The following is an 11,983-nucleotide window of genomic DNA, read 5'->3' on the forward strand; positions in this document are numbered from 1 at the left end:
CAAAAAGGTGGAGAAAAAGGCCATGAAACAGAACTCTATACAGTTATCCCTTCCATATCAAGGGGGTGAGGGCCACAGCCCCCCACCCCCAGTCTAGAAAATCCCTGTAAAATGTTTTGGCCCTCCTGAATACCAGAGAAGAAATCCAAATTATTATGGTGTTAAAGGAGAAAATATGGTGCTATTACACGATACTCCCCATGCATTTTATGCATTTCTCTGTTTCGAAACTTTTTCTGTGTCCTCCGATGGCCTTTGCCATCCGCGACTCCCTCCAAACTCCCCCAAATTTCCCATTTAATTTCCTCTGCCGATCCTCCATATAGCAAAACCACCACGGGGAAAGCCATTATGTGTAAGGAATAACTGTATTTATAATGGCTAACCTCGAGCTCGAAGAGGTGAGAAAATGCACCTCCCTCCATTCTTTGCAGTGGTGGGGAACAATGGGTGTTGATTAGTTTTGCTGAATTGCTCTCTTTCCTCTCTTTCTTTTTTCCCTCTTTATTACAAGGAGGAGCTCTCTGGATCCTCTAGGGGGGGAAGAGAGATATTTGGAAATGAAAATGATTTACAGATAATATATCATTAAAAGTTAGAAAAATAGAGAACCTCTGAAAATAAGGTGACCAAGGGAACATCAACAATCATTCGCCAACACAATGATGTCTCTGTCCATAGAAAATGTGCGGGGGGAATAACCTTGCGGGGGCCATTGTGGATGACTATCGGATGGGTTTTGACAAGCAGTATATCACGGCGGGCCACAGACTTACCATCACACAAGTGATTTCAAGATGTAAAGAGCGGAAGCTCCCAATGGGTTTATATTCATAGCAAATGAATGACTTGGTAAAGCAAAACCTTGTCTTAAAGACACTTCCGACATGGGATCTTCCAGACACACAGCATGATTAACCAAGGTTTCTTAAGAGATGGAAACATAGAGGTACCCTGCTAACCCTCTGACCCCCAATGTCAAGCAGAGCATAAAAGGGAGAGATATGGACCGTGCGAGGCTTCTCGCTATGGTCATAGAGGAGATCCGGCGTGGGGGTCCAAGTAGGAGAGAGCTTCCCTAAATGTGATGATGTCTGTGAGAGACCCACTGCTCTAGATCCCGAAGTCCTAAAGGATATGGCTTAATTGCATACACAGGGAAAGCCAGAGAGATGAAGAATTCCTATTATTGAGGTGATAACGGGCCTCTAAACGGACAGCTTATCCTATTCACCGAGTGTGTATTTTTACATCTTGGGCAGACAGTGCAAATGAACAAGTTGAGTTCTTAATTAAATAGGAAAAGGAGACCGAACTGACTTGTCTTTGGGAAATTTTAATTTCTTTAATGAAGATAATAATTCTCTTGGAAACCTGAGATTCATCTTTTTTAATTTCGATGTTCTGCTGCTGTTGATTTATAGATATGAGTCACGCCAAGCAAGGCACGGTCTCCGAAGAACACAGAGTGTTTAGGGCCATGAAGTACATTAAACTGAGGGTGTCATAACATGAACTGACTTTAGAATATTGAATGTCAGTGTGGAAAAGGAGACTTAGCGTACAGAAGGTCAGAATCGGGAGAAACTTTGAGTCACAGGAGAACAAAGCCCGGAGGGACCTCAGAACAGAGAAAATCGGGGCTGGAAGGGACCCGCTAAGAAAGAATATGGAAACCAATAGTGACCCGGGGCCATAGCTGGGACTGTCCTTAGGGCTTGATCTGACCTGGGAACACTGAACTTCAGATGTAAATGGGCCCAACTCCTTTCCTTTTAAGTGACTGAGTCTCAGAGATGAGAAGGGTCCAAAGACACAGGGTGTAATGGAAAACCCATCAGTTGACACCCATTCCCTAAGCACCTTCCATCCCAGGAGCCTGCCTTAGGTGTGATGGGGGACACAAAAATGAAGAAGATCAGTTCCTGACCCCAGAGTCCAGATAAATTTGTGAAGACATTAGCACAAGCCCACCAACAACATTTCCTTCAACACTTTAAAAGATGTACTTGATATAGGTACACCTACTAGCTTCCCTAGCGTGGTGACACCTGGTACTTTTTCAGTTTTTATAACCCAGAAGCCCTACGGTTGTATCCAGGAGGCATAGGGAGAGACTTTAGTGGAGAAGTAACAATTACCAACAGCAATCTACTGATTAAGATGAGCTTACTCCAGAAAGTCGCCCAGTGAGTGACAAGGGTTGTTTTTTGCTTACATAGCAGTGACATGGCTCCTTGGACTTATTTAATCTGTTCTCTGACAAGTGCTTTTAGGGTTCTGAAGTGCTTTCCTCAGAACATCCCTGTGAGATGGGTACCGCCGATCTTATACCCATTTTATAGATGAGAAAAGTAAGGCTCGTAGGTTATGTAGCTTACTCAAGATAACCAAACTGTTTGATCCCAGATCTTGAGACTTCAATTTCCTTAAATTCCATTCCATTTTCATTTAGTGAATTGCAGATTAAGACCAAGCCCAGGGTTTGTTTTTGTTCAGTCATTTCAGTTATGTCCAATTTTCCATGACCCCATTTGTGGTTTTCTTGGCAAAGATACTTGGAGTGGTTTGCTATTTCCTTTTCCAACTCATTTTCCAGATGAGGGAACTCAGGTAAGCAGGGAGAAACGACTTGCCCAGCATCATCCAGCCAGTAAGTATCAGAGACCAAATTGGAACTCAGATCTTTCTGACTCTATATTCTGTCTACTGCAGTGCCATCTAATGGCCCATCTCATGCGGTGAGAGGAGAACATAGCTAGTAGAGTGGGGTCAAATTTGGGGGAGTGTTCCCTGACTTTTTGTATACCCCTGCCTGCAAGGAAGTATAGAGGGACAGTAGAGTGGAGAAGAAATTTGGAGTTAGAGGACACAGGTTCAAAACTTAGTTTCTCTGTGTGACTATGGCCAAGTTCCACGACCTCAGAGGGACACTCTCTAGCCCTGTTTTCTTATCTACCAAATAGCTGCCCTAGATATATGATAATCTCAGGGGCCCCTTCCAACTCTGATGTTTATTAGGATTCATAGGAATATTGAAAATAAAAATGAACAGGAACTCCTTGGCAAAGAAAAGCAAGGTTTCTGAGGTGGGATGAATGGTATATATTCCCTCATCTGGTCTGTATTGACTATGGATCCATGAATTTGGTCTATAATAACATGGCACAATGGAGGACAGTGAAGTTTAAAAAAAAAAAAGCTCCCCCTCCCAGTTGTGTGACCTTGGGTAAGTCACTTAACCCCAATTGCCTCAGGGAAAAAAAAAAAACTTCTACCCCATAGAGTAACATGAAATGGTTCCCTGTTGAGAGGGAATTTACAGAACTCAAGAATTTAGAACTCAAATGAGAGACATTGAGGAAAAAAATAAAAAATAAAATAAAATAAAAACCATTCAAGAAAAATAAGATTATGAAAACAAAAGTTAACCAACTAGAAAAATACATACAGAGTCTCAAAGATGAAAATGACTCTTTGGAAATTGAAATTAGACAAGGGGAAGGCAGTGGAGCTATGAGAGAATGAGAAATAACAAAATAGGATATAAAGAATGAGAAAATAGAACAGGATGTGATGCATCCGAAAAATGTCAGATCTGGAGAACAGATCAAGAAGAGAAAATATAAGAATAATTGGACTGCCTGAAAATTGTGATCCCCCCCCCCAAAAAAAGAACCTCAATATAACAATACAAGAATTATTCAAGAAAATTGTCCTGGAGTGATAAAACATGAGGGAAAAGTAGAAATAAAAAAAAATCCACCCATCATCACCTCAACGAGATCTTTTGTGGAAAACAATAGGAACATTATTGCCAAATTTCAAAACCCCTAGATCAAAGAGAAAATTCTGCAAGAAACAAAATAATATTCAAATACACTGAAGCTACAGTTAGAAATATACAGGATTTATCAGTAGCCACAATAAAAGACCATAGGTCCCGGACTTGTACCTACCAAGAATCAAAAGAACTAGGCCTGAGTCCAAAAATATCATGTCCATCAAAATCTTCTATAATATTGAATGTGAAAAAATAGACATTCAGTGAACTTGCAGATTTTCAGGACTTTCTATCCACTAAATTCCAATTTAATGGAAAATTTAACATGTAAAAGCCAATGTCAAAGATCAGTCTCAAGGGACTCAATGTGGCAAATTGTTTATGTTTTGTTTTTCCCCCATGGGAAATGTATACCGTATGTATAAGATTGGCATCAACCATAGGGCAGCTCCAAAGCAAGATTGGGGCAGAGTTAAGGTAAAAATAGTAATTATATCATTCAGATGAGGTGCAGAGGAAGAATAGACACAGAGGCATTGGAGGGGGAGGAGGGCTTGCAGTTCTGAAAACCTTCTCCTATTGGGCTTGGGTTAAATAGGCAACACTATGTAAATACTATGAAGTTCACAGCACCCTCCAAAATCTATAAAGAAATAAGGGAGGAGGGATGAGTGAAGGGGGATGCAAAGGGTGAGGGAAGAAGTCAGCGGAGGGATCCATGGATGGGGGGAGGTTAAGTAACAGCAAGCAAGTGGAGGAGTAGAATTAAAACAAAGAATCAGCAGGGAGAGGAAAGATATGTGTATGTGTAAGTATGTATATATGTGTATATATATATATATATATACATAAATATATCCTTTCTTAATTATAGCCTGCTTGGTTGTGCAGGGGAATGAAAGGAGAAAAAATAAAGTGAGAAAGTGCACAGCAGAGAACAAAAGAAAAATTTACAAGGAAGTAAAGGACAGTCATGAATATAATTTTTCTATGACTATATAGACTTGTTACATATTTTGAATCCTCCCTGATGTTCTGCTGAGCACATGACAATGTTATCTTTTGTTTTGTTTCATTTTGTTCTGTATTCCTTTTCTGCTTTTCTTTGTTCTTATATATATTTTTAATAAAACAAAATTTTAAAAAAAGGATATATGTAGCTAGGTGGCACAATAAATAGAGCATTGGGCCTAGAGGCAGGAAGCTTCATCTCCCTGAGTGATCCTGGGCAAGTCATTTCATCCCATTTCCCTGTTTCTCCATCTGTAAAATGAGCTGGAGAAGGCATGGCAAACCACTCCAGTGTCTTTGCCAAGAAAATCCCACATGGGGTCGTGAGAGTCAGGCATGAGTGAAACACAGTTCTGCAGCAATTAGCGAAATGCTTATAGGAGATAATATGTATGTGTATGTGTGTGTGATTATAGGGACTAAACTTGTGACTTCCCAGCTACAAAGGACTCCCAGATGAGGAAACTCCTTTGACAAAGGCAGACTGGCAGAAAGCTGCAAGTTAGCTGCTTAGCTGCTTAAGACAGGGAGGTTTAAACAACTTGTCCTGGGTTACACAGTTTATATATACTATATAAAATCTGCTTCCATGAGAATATATAAGATATATCTAAAAATAAATCTAGGATGATTTGGGAGGTAGGGATGAGAAGCTGGAATGATTAAGTAGCACTTGAGCTAAGCTTTGAAGGATACTCAGAATCCTAAGAGGTAAGGGAGAGGAAATGAGGAGGCCTGAGTGAAAGATGGTGGGCAGGGCTTAAATGAAGGATTATGGGTAGGATTTGAGTGAGGAATGATGGGTAGGGCTTGAGTGAAGGATTATGGGTAGGCTTCATGTGAAAGGATTATGGGTAGGCCTTGAGTGAGGGATGATGGGTAGGCCGGGAGTGAAGGATGATGGGTAGGGTTTAAGTGCAAGATTATAGGTGGGGCTCAGTGAGGTAAGGCTCAAGTGAAGGATTATGGGTAGACTTCATGTGAAGGATTATGGATAGGCCTTGAGTGAGGGATGATGGGTAGGCCCAAGTGAAGGATGATGGGTAGGGCTTAAGTGAGGCATGATGGGTAGGGCCTGAGTGAGGGGTGATGTTATGCCCTGACATGGCAACCAATCTGTCTGGCAGTGAAGTCTAATGATCCTGGAGAAATAGACTCAGAGCCAGCCTGAAGGCCTTTAAATATCGGAGGAGTTTGCCCTGAATTTTAGAGTCGTTAGAGAGTCACTGGGGTTTATTAACAAAAGAGTGACATGGTGAGTCCCAGGCTTTGGGATTATCGCTTTCCCAGTCATGTGAAACAGGAGTTGGATCCAGAGAAAAACATGAGACAAAAAGACCAATCAAGAGGCTGTGGAGATAGTCCAGGTAAAAGGACACGAGAAGTGGCTGTGTGAGCCACTGTGAGGGATGTTGGGCAGGGCCCACGAGAACTGGTGGCTAGGGCTCAGGTGAAGGATGATGGGTAGGGCCAGAGTAAGGGATTATGGGTAGGGCCCAAGTGAGATGTGGTGGACAAGCCTTGGCAAAGGTATGGATACAGAGTGTGAGAATGACTCAGGAGGCCAGGATGACACTTAGATGACTGTCCCCTCAGTAGCAACAGGGGATTTAGGAAGAGGAGTGACTGTGTCCATAGACAATACCAGCAGCTTTCTGGCACCCCAGGGCAATCCATCAACAAGCATTTATTAAGTGCCTGCTGTATTTCAGCTACAATAACAAAAGCAAAACAGTCTCTGCTTCGAGGAGCTTCCATTCTAACAGAGAATAAGCAGGAATGATAATAGCAGAGTAATGTTAACTCCCACCTCTCTAGCACTTTCTAGTTTATACACATGGCTGTCATTTGGTTCTCCTAACAGCCTTGAAGAGTAGTCGAGGCAGGGATTATTGTCTCCATTTGGAGAAGTTGGGACTTAAACAGAAATTATTTTAGCAAGGTAACACAGGGCCCAAGGAGGTGACTTCAGTTCTTCCTTCTCCCTCATCCCAATGCGGGGGACCATAGGGCTTGGATGACCTTTATATAGCCTGCTGGGCCCAGCCCCACGGAGCCAGGTCATGAGGTTGAAGAGTGGCTACTCCTAGAATGGGAGAAGACCTCCGAAGCCTTGGTATTATTAAAAGCAAATTTTTATCTAGTGCGCCACAGTTTACAAAGCACTTTATGTACGTTTTCTCACTGGTTTCTCATCGGAGCCCATTTAATAGATGTGTTAACTGAAGGGGAAGGGACTTACTCAAGGTCATGCTGCTAGGAAATAGCACAGGTGGGACTCAAGCTTAGCTTTCTTGCCTTCCCTCCCCTTCCATTTTCTGTGTCTCCAACCACTTCCCAAACACCTCGGGCCAAGCCGAGAGCACCACCTGCAGCTGCCCCCTTGATTGAGTTGACGTCTGCTTTCTGGAGGTCAGGGCCCGGAGATCCGAGGCTGGCAAGGCGGTCCGCTGGTCATCCACTCGGCCCCAGTCCGGGGTTGCTAGGCAAATGCCTCACTTGGGGTATTTGACAAACTGACACTCTACCACACGGAGTGTCCGACTCAGCTTGTCAAATACACGGAGTGTGGCACTGCAGGCCTGCCGTCAGAAGAGAGGCCAGGGAGCTGGAGGCGAGAGGCGAGGGGCAGTCCTGGAGGAGAAAGAGAGACATAGAGACGGACGGGCAGACAGACAGACGGACACAAATGGACGGGCAATCACGGGCAAACTGAGACAGACGGACACAGATGGACAGCCGGTCACGGATGGACAGGCAGACACAGACAGGAACGGAAAAAGAGAGAAAGGAGATGAAGGAGAAGGAGATGGAGGGGAGGAGAAAGAAAGAACAGGATCATAGAATTGTGGAAACGGACCTCAGAAGTGATCCAGTCTAACCTCATTTTACAAAAGGGGAAACTAAGGTAAGCCTCAGTGAGAAAAACTGAAACTAGGGATGAGGACGTGATGGAGGGGGGCATGCAGAGAGAATAAGAGAGAATAGGAGTGAGGGAGAAACAGAGAATGAGAGAAAGAATCCGAGAGAACAAAAGAGGAGAGAGAGAGAGAGAGAGAGAACAAGAAAGAAAGAGAATCAGAGAAGAGAGAAAGGGAGTGAGGGAGAGAGTGGGGGTGTATTTGTGTGTTCTGGCCTGAGTACAGCCTTCCATTGCTGAATAGCCATCTCTCCCCTGAAAGGGGGGCAGCTTTATAGGTCTTGGGGCCTTGAATCCTCAGCTCCATGCCTCAATGGGCCCCTCTAGACAATGGAAAGAGTCCTGTGTGATTGTGCCCCCATCTTCCAAGACAGCAACCTTGTAAACCCCGCCCTCCGCCCCGAGGTCCCCAGGAAGTTCTGCTCCTTCAGCCCTCCCCAGCCCTTTTCTCAAGGGCTCGGGGAGTCTTCTTGGCACCCCACAGAATCTGGGAGATGGAAGAGATCTTAAAGCTCATCTAGCCAACCTCTTCCTGTCATAGTTGGGGAAACCAAGGCCCAGGGAGGGGACTTTTCTATGGTCTGTGAGTCCGGAGGCAGGGGATAGGCTACCATCTGGAAGTGGCCTTGGACAAGTCCCTTCCCCCCAGTTTCCCCAATTATAAAACAACCAGGATTCAATCCCCCCCTTTGGTTAACCCTTTGGTTAATTTTCCAAAGTATTGCCCCCTTCATGAGCCCCTGGATACTCTTCACTGCCCTGGGAGGTAGGAGAGAGAAACTGAGAAGGACCAAACCAAGGAGGCAGGGGGAAAGGGCCCAGAGGGAACCCGGGGAGGGCCCCCAAGACATCCTGTGGTGACTGAGGAGGGGACTTGCTTCTCCAGAGATTGCCAAGTAGGGTTTGATGGGGGTGGGGGTGGAGATGAGGAACTAGAATGGGGTTCCTCTCAGATGTTCCGTACTTCCAACTGATTGTGCCGCTTCCTAGCTCTCTAAATGTAACAAGGTGCTTGCCACAGTGCTGAAGGACTCTGGGAGGGAGGGAAGGAAAGAAGGAAGGAAGGAAAGCAGAGAAGGGTTGAGACCCCCCCCCCCGGCTTTCCTCTCCGTCCTCCGTTCAGAAACCCATCTGTCCAGGCCCATGGAAGGGGAAGAAGGGGGAAGAAGGGAGAAATTGAAGTCAGTGCTAGGAGGTAGCCTGGGCGCGGGTCGTCAGGAAGGGACCAATTTCCTCCTCTCTTGCCCTGCCTGACCCTGAAAGCCAGGAGTAATTCCTGACTACATATAGGTGCTGCCACCTACTCAGCCTGCTGCAGAGGGATGAATGAATTGACCTTCGGGGAGCCCTCGCAGTTGTAAGACTCGGCTTCTAAAATTCGCGTTCATATCATTTTTAGTCTGGAATGTTAAGCTGGAGGTCTCGCCGTCTGGCCCCCTCCAATTTCTATAGGAAAATATTGGGGCCCAGAGAAGGGAAAATGTTTGGCCAGAGCTTCACGGCGTTGGTGGGCTCTGGGAAGCAGGGCTGATGCGGGAGGAGATGGGGCTCAGCAGCAGTCCAAGCCACTTTTAATGGGGGGGGGAGGGCAGGAACCGATCACCTGGGGCTGACCGAAGAGGCCCCCCCGGGGTGGGGTGGGGGACTGGGCATCCAGTGGCTGGCAGGGCCACAAGGTCACCGGCTGGAGGCAAGCTATGGGGACTTGGGGACATCTGGGGTGGAGGAGAAGGGGCAGGGAGTAAGAGGCCCTGCTCATCTCCAAAACCGGTGAAGAAGGAGGAGCCTCCATGACCCTGAAAAGTTCTCAGAGAAGGGGACTCAAGTCCTAGTTCAGGGAGGAGCTGATTAACAGCAAACCCTGCAAATAGAAGTGGGGCCTATCCTCTCTTCTCTCCTACTCCCCACATTATTTGGAAACTTGGAAAATCACTCAGAGCCCAAAGTTACCCTGAAATTGTCCTTGGACTTCATGGGCCATCAAGGCTCTCTTCTGGAAAATCTGCCCTGCCTCCCTGCACCACCCTGTGCATATACTCTCTGGGCTTCCTACTGCCCTTTGACATGAACTAGGTACTCTGAGTCCCCTCCCTCTAACTCCCTCCCTATTCTTCCACTCCCTCCCCTGCCTCCCACACTGCCTCTGCCATTCAGAACCTCCCCAACCTGAGTCTCTGAGCCCTTCAGGGCCCTGCACTCTGTTATCCAATCTCAGAGGGCTTTGTAGGTGATTATTTCATAGCTTTTCCCTCCCACAGAGAATATCAGTATTTCCACAAGTCCCTTCTAGGGGCAATGTTGTGACCTCCAGGGTCACTGGTAGGGTTTCAAGATAGAAGAGACCTTAGAGATAATACAGTCAGCCTCTCTGGGCCTCAGTTTTCCCATCTGTAAAATGAGGAGGTTGGACTCAATGCCATCTGAGGTCCCTTCCAGCTTGAAAGCTATGACCCTGTGATCTAAAACCCTCATCCCATAGAGGAAGAAAGTGAGATTCGTGGAAGCTGTGACTTACCTCAGATCCCACGGATAGCAAATGGCAAAGCAGAAACCCAACCTCTGCTCCCAACTCCAGCGCTCGTCCCAGCCTCACCTTCTGCCAATTGCCTTGTCTCTAGCACTGGAGTCTGGGGGGCCTCAGTGGGCCGGGCAGGGCGAGGTTTGGTTCCGGTCCCCTGGTAGCTCCCCCTCTGTAGAGGTGGCCACAAGAAGGAGCGGTCCAGGCCAGAGGACTCGGTCTACCTTTTTTATCCTGTAATCTCCCACGGGAGCAACCCCAAACAGAATCCAGGGGGTCAGGTCGGTGGGAAGCATTGCCTCCTTCCCCGGCTCTCCTTAGACAGAAAGGAGCCATTCTCTGCCTCTTCCCCTCATTATATCTCTTCCCCTCCCAGCAAACCTTGGGTAGGATGAAGGCTGAGGATGAGAGCAGCTCAGGTGGAATCACAGGACTCAAGGCACCTGGATCACTTAATGGCTCCCCAATATTGCCCAAATAACTTCCCCTCTTTGGACTCTCAGTTTTCTCCTGTGTGTAAAATTAAGAGGTTGGACTGGGTGGCCTCTGAGGTCCCTTCCAGCTCTAGGTCCGGGACTCCAAAGGACATTCTCTAGAAAAAAGATTAACCCTCTGCAATCTCCCATCCTCTTCCTCTGCCCCAGTCTGGGAGATGCAGCCAAATACTGTACCTGGAGTAGTGAGGGATGAGGAAAGTAGGAGCCGGGGGTAGGGGATAGCTCACAAGTCGCAAGGAGAAGCTCCGTGGACCAGGGAGAGCCAAGCACTGAGGCAGGAGGCAGGAAGGCTGGGTGTTTTGAAGGGCCTCTGGACTTCTGCAAGAGGAAGCCCAAAGCAGGAAGATAAGACTGAGGTTAGCCAACGGAAATCTGGATGGGTCATGACAAAACTCCCCAGTTGTGAAATACCCCTCTTCCCTCTCCCCCCGCCCCGCCCCACTTCCCCCCTGCTCCAAAAGCCGCCAAGGACTCTGGCTTTTGGCCTCCCTGGGGCAGCTCCTCCCCCTCACCTAAGGTCCAAGGCTTGAAGTCCAGCGGCCCACACCAGATGGGGTTCCCACTGTGGCTCCCTGGGGGCCCCAAAAAATTCTCAGTCAAGCTGCACTCGCATCATGAGAGACAGCAGAGCACGGTGGAAAGGGGGATGGCCTTGGAGCAAGGGGATCTGGAATCAGATTCTAGTTTTCTTGTTGAGGATCTGGCTGATGTTGGACAAATCCCTCCCCCTTCCCCGGGCCTCAGTTTCCTCCTCTGCAAAAGGAGAGGGTTGGATCTTGAGGGCCTTTCCATCTCTGGTACTATTCCTAAACCTAATTCTACCTTTAAAATGATTTAATCTAGCCCCTGGGCCTTGAGCCCCAAGCCCTGAGACCCTCTTCTCTGCTAGGGTTGTCACCTGAGAGGCCGGGGTGGTAGAGGCCAAAAGAGGGGTGCTACTCAAATGGAGGAGGCGGCCGTCCCAGCAGTTGACTGGATTGGGCTGCCATGTCAGAAAACACTTCTCAGCCACGAGCTATATCCCCAAAGCCAGGAGAGACCTTCTCTGCTCCATTAGAGGGCCCCAAGGAGACACAGATGACTGCCCGCCCGTCAGCCATGTTGAAGAGTGGCTCCCTATGCTGAAAGGATTTGGCCTCCTTGCTTTCTGAGGACCCCCCCCCAACTGTGGATTTCCAAGGTCCCGCTTCCCCTGCTCCCAAGGCTGGAGCCTAAGTTATCTTCTGGGCCTTCTCCACCCCGTTTCCTAATTT

General features: G+C 47.1%; 1 long non-coding RNA gene across 1 annotated transcript; it reads right to left on the reverse strand.

Moving 5' to 3' along the window:
• Positions 1 to 7,359: 7,359 nt before the first annotated feature.
• On the reverse strand, positions 7,360 to 11,055 carry LOC116420195. The gene is made up of 2 exons (XR_004230476.1): positions 10,905 to 11,055; positions 7,360 to 10,743 (listed from the first exon to the last, which is right to left on the reverse strand). It is a non-coding gene; the product is annotated as an uncharacterized LOC116420195 (long non-coding RNA).
• Positions 11,056 to 11,983: the final 928 nt, after the last annotated feature.

This window comes from Sarcophilus harrisii, chromosome X (genome assembly GCF_902635505.1).
Source record: "Sarcophilus harrisii chromosome X, mSarHar1.11, whole genome shotgun sequence".
NCBI lineage: Eukaryota > Metazoa > Chordata > Mammalia > Dasyuromorphia > Dasyuridae > Sarcophilus > Sarcophilus harrisii.